The 10,899-nt window shown below is 45.2% G+C and overlaps 1 long non-coding RNA gene across 1 annotated transcript; it reads right to left on the bottom strand.

Moving 5' to 3' along the window:
* Positions 1-902: 902 nt before the first annotated feature.
* Positions 903-2,283, bottom strand: LOC144168887 (uncharacterized). The gene is made up of 2 exons (XR_013322278.1): positions 1,999-2,283; positions 903-1,055 (listed from the first exon to the last, which is right to left on the bottom strand). It is a non-coding gene; the product is annotated as an uncharacterized LOC144168887 (long non-coding RNA).
* Positions 2,284-10,899: the final 8,616 nt, after the last annotated feature.

Here is a 10,899-nt window from a genome sequence, read left to right as displayed (position 1 = left end):
TCGCGATCACGTAACAGTGTAACGTTGCTTCCACTTGTGAATAATTGCACAGCACTGCTATTTCTATTACGGCTGCCGGGCCAAAAGTTAAACTCCACTCCAGGAGGAACATTTGTGTCAGACATGTTTACACATGCCAGTGTTTTCAAAGAAAATATTGCTTCTGGTATACCGGGGAGCATCGTGCTTGTCAGAGAAATTTTCTTAACTGACAGAATGCGGTCAAACGCCTCCAGATGAACTGTCTTAATAGGAGATCGTGAAAATTCAAGATGCTGAATAGTCTTCATGGGAGGAATATCGTTGAAGGAGATGTTGTGGAAATTACAACTGTAGAACGCGAAATGCCTAATAGGTGTGGTCGCGATAATCCACAAAAGATTCGTGGGGATTACGTCCGATGTCTTCAAAAGCGTAATAACTGCATCGGTGGAGACGAAGGAAATGTTCCAGGGCATGGTGGTATCTGCGGGAGGATGCAAAAAATCCGGGCCAGGGAATACGTAGAGGAACGGGTCAGCAATGCTGTAAACGCTGAAAATGCCGCTTCGGTTGACCCGCTGGCTGTCACACGTGGCGACAGCTACGCGCGGGGGCTTGTCAAATGTCACATCAAAGGTCATCTGCCGCATGTGTAACTGCAATCTAAACCAAACAAGCAGTCCGAGGTTGCCCCCTTTCGCCGCGTCGAAGTGATCGTAGGTACTATTTAAATTGTCAGAAAAGTCGTCCCATTTCTTTAATCTCAACCGTCGGAGGGACAAACAGACTTGAGCACATCCCTGAGACACAGGGCGAACGGTATCTTCTGAAACCAGTAGTTGCTCCATCGTCATTATCTCGGTATCAGCAGGATCAGACTCGTTATACTTGACAAGAATGTGACAAAGGGCGTGAAGATGGCCGTTTTCAAAGCTTATGTTGCAGTTCTTGAATTCACGGGGGAGTGTCGTCCGGTTCGTTGTGTGCTCGCAGGGCAGATAGGCCGAGATTCCATCGGTTGAGCATGCCCATGTCCACAGAAAGAACACAAGCGCCTTCCAACGCATGGCATTCTGGAACAGTTACGAATGCAGGCATCAAATAACTAATGTTTTTAACGTCATGAGTACTGAATAAAATATAAAACCGGCGCGATTTATTTCTCGTCAGATGTCGAAGCACTGTGCGTTTCAATCGGCAAAAATAGTGATCATTTCGTTGTCCATGAAAGTGATCAGATTTTTACTACGTTTCACTGAGATTTTGCTTAAACGCTTTTGTTGAAACCCCAGCCATCTGTTTCTCTAGACCCGCAATTTTCTTCAATAATTCAACCGTAAGCAAACAACCATGGGCCGTGTAGAAATTTGCTTTTCTTTGCTACTTAACACATTGCCCCAGTACTTGAATGTTTGTTCCCGAAGATCCAAGTTGTACATTAAACTCTAGTATTATTGGGGTATTGCACCTTGTTGTGAAGTCCCACAAAGTAAAGTACACGATATAAAGCAATATCTGTACGATCACCAATCTCATATGAGATTCTTAAGGCTCCAACGGAATAATTGAGCGTTGATCTCGTCTTTAAATGTGAATTATTTCTCCCGTTCCTATATTTCGGAATGATTGGAATGACACCAACACTGCAGTGTCTTTTAAGTCAACCCACCTTTAAACGTGTAAGGAATGGGCGTAGCACCGTTCGAAACGTGAACCTACCATACTTGACTCTGTGCATAAGAAACACTGTTCTTGTTCATAATGTATTATACAAAGTAAAACTACAACCCAAAATAGTATATTTTACACAGAGGTATCAGCGCTGCGGTTATGTGGCTGATATGTTGTGAATCCGTAAGAATTAGTCACAGTATTTGCGCCCCATAAACCCCTTAAAGATACGGCTTTCGCAATATTTACACGAGAGATTTTCGCTGCAACTGGGAAGACTTTTGCTTACACGACGACATAGTGGAAGTGACGTAATAACAAGAATGAGAAGTGGAATTTACTTACACTGTTGTACTGCATGATGTTCGGTGACGAGGTATCCTGAACAACACTCTTCTCAGTTTCTGCTTGCTATAAAGGCAAGAGTTGGCCCCATAGCTTCTTTTTTTATCGCGCACTGAGCTCGGAGCGGAAAAGGACATAGAAGAGGAAGCGAAGAATTGTTTGCTTGTGTGGTGGTTGGTGTGAGTGCGTCTGTCCGGGAAGATAGATTGCTGGCGGGACACAAAAAAGCAATATCGCTGTGGTAACGTGATAGCGACGGCCAAGGAGTGGTGATACCGCCGAACGCTGTTGGTTTCCCTGTGTGTTTAGCAGCCTTGCTGTTATCAATTCCAGCCGGTGGCGTCAAGCCGGTCCTATAGATATATGAGTTGGTCTGCGCCGAATAAGGCCTGATTCTTCCTTATGACTAACGGTGTCGAAGTTATCGCATGTGGCGACGAGGATGGTCGACAGCCCGCGAAGCCTAAGAGAGTGTCCCAGTAACAACTGGGCAGGCTCAGCCACGCACTGCAAAGGGTCATAGCGACGGACAAATACTGCACCTTCTTTGGGATTACGCCTGCACTCCGGCAACAGGTTCTTCGAAGGACCGTCAAGAAACGCCCCTTGTCACCCCAACGCCCCAACGCCGCCACGATGCAACTTCGGAACGCACGCCGTCAAACGCAGACCTTTTTGAGTGCCTTGAATCTGCAAAATGTCGCATTTAGGAAAGTTAAGCGAGTTTCATCCCAGAACTCAGAGAGACAAATAATTATTTGTTAGAGCGTTTAGCTCCAACCCAAAAAGGAGGTGGCTATTCCATGTTTTGGAGTATACAAAAGGTACAATAGTTGCCCTAAGGAACCACAAGGTTAGATTAAGTACATTGAAACAGCAGCGGCTGAAAGATCGCATGCACAATCAGTAACACTTTCTTTGTGTAGTACACAAGCATATATATATATATATGTAAATATATATATATATATATATATATATATATATATATATATATATATAGAAAGAAAGAGAAAGAGAAAGAAAGAAAGAAAAAAAGTAGTAACGTCACTAACGGTAAAAATAGTTTAACTATTCCCCTATGCCTTCTTAGGCGTTGTAGACTGCCGGCATTTCTTTCTGTATTTCCTAACGAGCCCCTCATTTCCAAACCATATATATATATATATAGGGTTTGGAAATGAGGGGCTCGTTAGGAAATACAGAAAGAAATGCCGGCAGTCTACAACACCAAAGAAGGCATAGGGGAATAGTTAAACTCTTTTTACCGTTAGTGACGTTACTACTTTTTTCTTTCTTTATTTCTCATGTAATTAATAAAAAATAATGTATCGTCACTAACGGTAAAAAATAGTTTAACCATTCCCCTATGCCTTCTTTGGTGTTGTAGACTGCCGGCATTTCTTTCTGTATTTCCTAACGAGCCCCTCATTTCCAAACCCTATTATCGTGCGAAAGCTTAGCGAGGGCCTCGGTTCTGGCAGCCTTGATGCCAAGGTAGCATAAGAGGGTTTCCCGCCAGTTACCCGCTTATGACAGGCTGTAGACGTTCGCGTCACGCCCAGGGGGTTGAAAAGAAGGTCCCCTTCTCCCCGTGTAGTCTGAGTGGTGCTGGCTACCACCCTCAAGCGTCAGATACAGTTGTAGTAAATATAAATACCCCAGAAAGTGAAGGAGAACACAGTCGCCCAGATAACCGAATTGGTAAGGCATTCGAGATCTAATCGAAAGGCATGGGTTCGGTCCCCACTCTGGGCGCGTGTTTTTCTTTTTTTGTTTCTCATGTAATTAATAAAAAAATAATGTAACGTCACTAACGGTAAAAGATAGTTTAACCATTCCCCTATGCCTTCTTTGGCGTTGTAGACTGCCGGCATTTCTTTCTGTATTTCCTAACGAGCCCCTCATTTCCAAACCCTATTATCGTGCGAAAGCTTAGCGAGGGCCTCGGTTCTGGCAGCCTTGATGCCAAGGTAGCATAAGAGGGTTTCCGGCCAGTTACCCGCTTATGACAGGCTGTAGACGTTCGCGTCACGCCCCGGGGGTTGAAAAGAAGGTCCTCTTCTCCACGTGTAGTCTGAGTGGCGCTGGCTACCACCCTCAAGCATCAGATACAGTTGTAGTAAATATAAATACCCCAGAAAGTGAAGGAGAACACAGTCGCCCAGATAGCCGAATTGGTAAGGCATTCGAGATCTAATCGAAAGGTGTGGGTTCGGTCCCCACCCTGGGCGTGTGTTTTTCTTTCTTTCTTTCTCATGCAATTAATAAAAAAATAATGTAACGTCACTAACGGTAAAAAATAGTTTACCCATTCCCCTATGCCTTCTTTGGCGTTGTAGACTGCCGGCGTTTCTTTCTGTATATATATATATATATATATATTCATATATATATATATATATATATATATATATATATATATATATATATATATATATATATATATATATATATATATATATATATACATATCAATGTTGCAGTCGTCATTGCCAGTGCTATTCGGCTTTTTTTCGAAATATTTAATAGGGCCGAATGACGTGTGCTTGTCACGTTTCTTTGATTCATTGATAAATAAGCGAAAATATAAGTCGAGAAAAAATCCGCCGTTTTCCGGGAGCGGGACGGCGGATTTTTTCTCGACTTATATTTTCGCTTATTTATCAATGAATCAAAGAAACGTGACAAGCACACGTCATTCGGCCCTATTAAATATTTCGAAAAAAAGCCGAATAGCACTGGCAATGACGACTGCAACATTGATATGTATCTTTACCGAGTCCCTCGTCCCGTATCTCTCTGTTCTGCTATATATATATATATATATATATATATATATATATACAGAAAGATAGGTCGGCAGTCTACAATGCAAAAGGAGGCATAGGGGTGTGGTTAGGCTCTTTTTCTTTTTTACTACGGTTAATTAAGTAAACATTTTTTTTAAATATACAGAAGAAAGAAAGAAAAACACGCGCCCAGAGTGGGGACCGAACCCACGCCTTTCGATTACATGTCGAATGCCTTACCAATTCGGCTATCTGGGCGACTGTGTTGTCCTTCACTTTCTGGGCTATTTATATTTACTAGAAGTGTATCTGACCCTTGAGGGTGGTAGCCAGCGCCACTCTGACTACACGGGGAGAAGGGGACCTTCTTTTGATTTTGATTGTAGGGTTTAACGCGCCGACGCAACGGAGGCGATGAGGCGCGCCGTAGTGGAGGGCTCCGGATTAATTTTGACCACCTGGGGATCTTTAACGTGCGCCGAAATCTCGTACACACGGGCGTTTTTGCTTTTCGCCTCCATCAGAAAAGCGGCCGCCGCGGCCGGGAATCGAACCCGCGACCTCGTGCTCAGCAGCGCAACGCCTTAGCCACTGAGCCACCGCGGCGGGTTGGACCTTCTTTTCAGCCCCCGGGGCGTGACGCGAACGTCTACAGCCTGTCATGAGCGGGTTACTGGCGGGAAGCCCTCTTATGCTACCTAGGCATCAAGGCTGCAGAACCGAGACCCTCGCTAGGCTTTCGCAGAATAATATAGTAAGGAAATGAGAGGCTCGTTGAGGAAATACAGAAAGATAGGTCGGCAGTCTACAATGCCAAAGGAGGCATAGGGGTGTGGTTAGGCTCTTTTTCTTTTTCAGTATGGGTAATTAAGTAAACATTTTTTTAAATATACAGAAGAAAGAAAGAAAAACACGCGCCCAGAGTGTCATCAATATACCTTTTATAGTCATCAATATACCTTTTATAGTACATTGGCTTTAAATTTTGGGTGTCAAGAAAGTTTGATTCGAGGTGAGCCATAAAGATATTATCGTAGTTAGGTCCGATTTGAGTTCCCATTGACGTTCTGCTGACTTACACGTAATGAACTCTGTCGAACTCAAAATTGTGCAAGTCAGCGGAACGTCAATGGGAACTTGAATCGGACCTAACTACGCTATTATCTTTATGGCTCACCTAGAATCAAACTTTCTTGACACCCAAAATTTAAAACCAATGTACTATAAAAGGTATATTGATGACATATTCATGATCTGGCAACACGGTGAGGCGGAGCTCCTCACCTTCATTGAGGCATTTAACCTAGCCCATCGTAGTATTTCCCTTGCTCATTCCTATTCGGAACACAGTGTAAACTTTCTGGACGTCACCGTTACTACCTTCCAAGGTCGGCTTCAAACTAAACTGTATAGAAAACCGACAGACACGTGGCAGTATTTGCACTTCCGAAGCAGCCATGTCAGTCACTGCAAGACAGCAATACCTTACAGCCAAGCCCACCGATTTAGGAGAATTTGCTCAAACCAAGCCGACTTTGACTCAAACTGTCGAGAACTGAAGACCGCCCTCCTGAATAATAAAAAATACCCGGAAAAAGTTATTGACGATGCTATTGTGCGAGCCAACCAATTAGACCGTTACGAAATCTGTAAGAAAAAAGCCCCGAACGGGAACCCGCAAACTAACTTAGTTTTAACCCACTCATCCTCCGCTCCAAGAGTGTCAACCGTGCTAAAAAAACATCACAATATCCTAATGCAAAGTGACCGCTTAAAAAGCATATTCCCCAAACCACCACGCGTTGTCTACCGGCGTAATAAGAATTTAGGTGACTTTCTTACTAACTCTCGTATCAACCGACTGGCAACTACTGGCTGCATGCCCTGCAATAAACCCCGATGTAAAGTATGCCCACACATGACCACTAGAAGCGCGCCACCAGCACGGCTTCAGACTACTACGTAAATATAAAAGGTAACTTTAACTGTGACTCCGCTAATGTCGTATATCTTCTAGAGTGCATTGTTTGTAGGCAACAATATATCGGCCAAACTGAAACGCCCTTCCGAATACGGTTCAATAATCACCTCTCTCATGCAAAAAGCTGCCCTTATTTGCCCCTGTCAAGACATGTGAACAGTCCCGGGCATGCATTTGAACATCTTAAAGCAACGATTTTAGAATCCGCCTTCAAAATGCACCACGACCGCGAGGTTTGGGAATCTTATCTCATTTATAAGTTTGGGTCAGCCACGCTTGGAATTAATGAAAGTTACGGAAAACTAACGTGCTTATCCCTCGATTAAAATTAGCGGCTAGCAGCTTTATTAGCCTAATGCGGCTCAACAATGCCATTTGTCCTGGGGAGGAAGGCCTCGTTCCCACCACCACTTAAGAATGTTTAACTCTTTGTGATCTATTCATGTTTAACCTTTTGTGACCCTACCTATTTCCTGTTCAATTGCTAGCTTCTGTGAAATGCTCTTTTGTGCCCCCTATCTATTCTCTTGACCCAGCGGGGGGCACACCCATCTTCGCTTCCCCCCGAACCAGTCTCAGCAGTCACTGAATACCTCAGTGTATACTCTTCCCTTTCTTTTCAAACCGCGGTTGTCCAGTTTCCCCCATTGTCTGAACTTGCAGCCCGCGCGGCATACGTTGACCCGTCATGGTGCAACCTTGAACGCTGCATTGTTAACACGACCCCTTTTTCTCTCTCTCGCTCCCCCCCCCCTTTTTTATTTTTCTTGTTTGTTTGTTGATGTTGTAACATAGGCGTAGCCTGACTGTATGCACACTCCCCATTTCCGAAACATTTTCCGCTCTTTCTCACAGTTTTATGCAAACCTATATAAGAAATGTGTTCAAAATGTTTGCGACAGCAAAATCATGTAACTTTACTCTGATGAAGGCAAGTCCCGTTGCCGCTACGTAAGTAAACATTGTTTGTTATTGTTCTTGCTGTGTATCCGACTCTTTACTTATACTATTTCTGCGCGCTTTGTGAGTTTATCTTTCTTTAGATTTATATATATATATATATATATATATATATATATATATATATATATATATATATATATGTGTGTGTGTGTGTATAGTGTGAGCGATGTTGTTTTCATACCGATCGCTACAGTGGTCATTCTCCCCATTCCTAGCATCTAGAAAAACTCCCATCATCAGCATCATCTTCATTCACGCGCCACCGGCTGCCACCCTAATATCCCGTGCCTCGTGCGACCGTCATCTTCATCGGAGTCTGTGCGGGTTAATCCTTACGCAAAGCCGGAATAAACGATCTGTGCTTCCCCGTGACTTTGCCTTTCAAGTGGTGGAGTTGCCTTTTGACCCCGTCCTCCGCCGCTCCCAGTTACACCCCTGGAGCTCCGTTCCGGTCGACGCATCCTGCTACCAGCTCCGCCTGTGCATCGAGAAGCCAGGTCGGAGTCCGCCGCTCAAACGGCGTCGACGTGGTTGCCAACAAGCCCCCAGCGTGACCCTCGTTTCTTCGCTGGTCTTCGCGGGGACGATGTCGACCAACGTTTTTGTCGACGACTGGCATGAGGAGTTCAACCGCGTCAGCCAGTTTAACAGGTGGAATGACGTTTGCAAGCTGCAAATTGTCCCCTTCTCTCTAAACGAGGTGGCGAAGACGTGAGTCTGCAAGAACAAAGGACACTTCACTGATTGGACCACCTTTACGGATGAGATACGCCAGGCCTTCGGCACCCCGTCTCTTCACTAAGATTGTGCCAGAAAGAAGCTGAACTCTCGCGTGCAACATCCCGAAGAAACATACATTTCTTACATCGAGGACGTTCTTGCCCTATGCTGCAAGGTGGACCAAAGCATCCCCGAAGCTGAGAAGGTGCGCCACATCTTGAAGGGAATTGCTCCTTTCGTATTTAGCGTCCTTGCTCTTCAGAACCCCACATGCGTAAATGATTTACGAACAACCTGCCTACGTCTCGACCAGTTGCAGTCTCTTCGCTTGCAACCTCAGCCTTCATCAACTTGCATGGATGGGGACATGGACTTACGTACCCTGATACGTAGTATCATCCGTGAGGAGCTAGAAAACCGTACCTCACCGTGCCCCCCACGTGACTTCTGTCGCCCGAACGCGTGACCTCATGAAGGAGGAGCTTGCGTCTATGACGGCGGTACCATCTGTTAACCCCGCCCCTTCTGCCATCCACGCCATGTCATACTGCGAGGCCACTTCGACACCACCCATGCGAGTGGAAGCTCCCCCGCTACCACCTTCTCACGGATATTTGACAGCAATTTCAAGCGGTCCGTATCCTCAGCCATACTACTCGCACGTCCGTCCCGACCGTCAGCTTTTCCCGCTGGACCGCCCCGTCTGCTACTACTGTGGTATTCGGGGCCACATTTCTCGCTTTTGCCGGCGACGCCAACAGGACGAGTGACGAGGTTACGCGCATGTTGAACGGGATGACACCCGCTTTGTCTACGGGCCTCGTCGTATTGGGCACCTTTCGCCTCCTCGCCTTCCTTCGCCTCCTCGAGACTCGACCGATATTTCTTATAATCGCGCGGCACGACGTCGATCACCCTCGCCGTATCGCTGCTCACTGTCGCCTCTTCGACCTGCTTCCCGTCCCACTGACCAGGCTTCGGAAAACTAGCACCTGCAGTTTTTTTGGAGGGGAAACTGCATTGCTCCGAGAAACCAGAACGCCTCCGGACCGTCCGTCGAACATTTCATCCATAGAAGTGGAAGGGGTGTTTGATGCGCTTGTGGATACGGGAGCCAGTGTTTCGGGTATTAGCGCAGAGTTGATCTCCCGCCTAAGAAAAGTTAGAACTCCCTATGCCGGTCCGTCTTTACGAGGAGCAAATGGTGATAAGATTCACCCCTCTCGATACTGTACAGTGCGTCTTATGATTGACGGGCTTCTACATCACATTCAGTGTGCGGTGCGGACTCTATGTGCTTATGAAATCATTCCGGGTTGGGACTTTTTATTAGCATAGTCCGCGGTAATTTCCTGCCGACAACCGGCTATTCACCTCACCTAGACAGCCATTGCGAGTGTGTAAGATGCGCCAATACAGCGTTTGGTAGCTACCGAAGATTGTGTTCTGCCTCCCGGTGAAGAAGTTACATCTAAGAGGTTACATTGAGGTTACATCTAAGAGGTTACATCTTAGAGGTTACAAAAGGTTACATCTAAGAGGTTACATCTGCCTCCCGGTGAAGCATGTTACATCTAAAGCCTACAACAAGCTTTTCTTTTTGAAGCGTACTTTGAAAGAAGCCACGTATGAAACAAAGCTTCTCGCGTATACTACTTTCATACGCCCAGTTCTGGAATACGCTAGTGCTGCCTGGTTCCCGGCCTCAAAGGCAAGCATTGCTTTATTAGAAAGAGTTCAACGTAAGGCTGTGCGCTTTATCTTTAACCGGTACAGGCGTAGTGACTCTCCAACTGAAATGTTAGAGCAAGCGGGCCTTAGTGAACTGGAAAAGCGTGCCAAAGTGAACCGCTTCAAGCTTTTGTATTTACTCTTTCACAATTCGTTAAAGACAAACTCCGATACCTACATTCGAATCAATAAAACCCGTCCTACGCGATACAAACATTCACACACACTCGAAGAATACGATTGCAATAACGACACGTTCTACTTTTCTTTCTTTCCCCGCGCCACCAGAGAGTGGAATTTATTAGATCGCTCCATCACTCAACAAACAACAGTAGACAAGTTCACTTTTCTAGCAGAAATGGCTATCCTTTCTCGATAACAGGTTTTCCATGCTACGTGCGCCAATGTGTGTGATTTCGATACTTTTTTGAGCAAGTGCTATCTTTTTCGGCGTTTACCTTTCTTGCTTTTATTATTGTATAATTCCTGCGTTGGTTTCGATACCTTATGAGCAAGCGCTACCTTTTCTTTTCTTCGCCGTTTATACTTGTTGCCTCTATTGTATTGAATAATTTCTGTGCTAGTGCAAGCTCTGTACTTCGAGTCAACCGTCGTTATACTTCTTCGTTAACTATTGTAAAAAAGATCTGTTCGACATGTGTTCTTTGACTATGCCTGGTCCTGTAAAAATTCTTGAAGGGATTGACAGTATCA

Source organism: Haemaphysalis longicornis, unplaced genomic scaffold (assembly GCF_048455015.1).
Source record: "Haemaphysalis longicornis isolate Haplotype H1 unplaced genomic scaffold, Haemaphysalis longicornis Haplotype H1 scaffold_2, whole genome shotgun sequence".
NCBI lineage: Eukaryota > Metazoa > Arthropoda > Arachnida > Ixodida > Ixodidae > Haemaphysalis > Haemaphysalis longicornis.
This window is presented reverse-complemented; position numbering and strand designations above follow the sequence as displayed.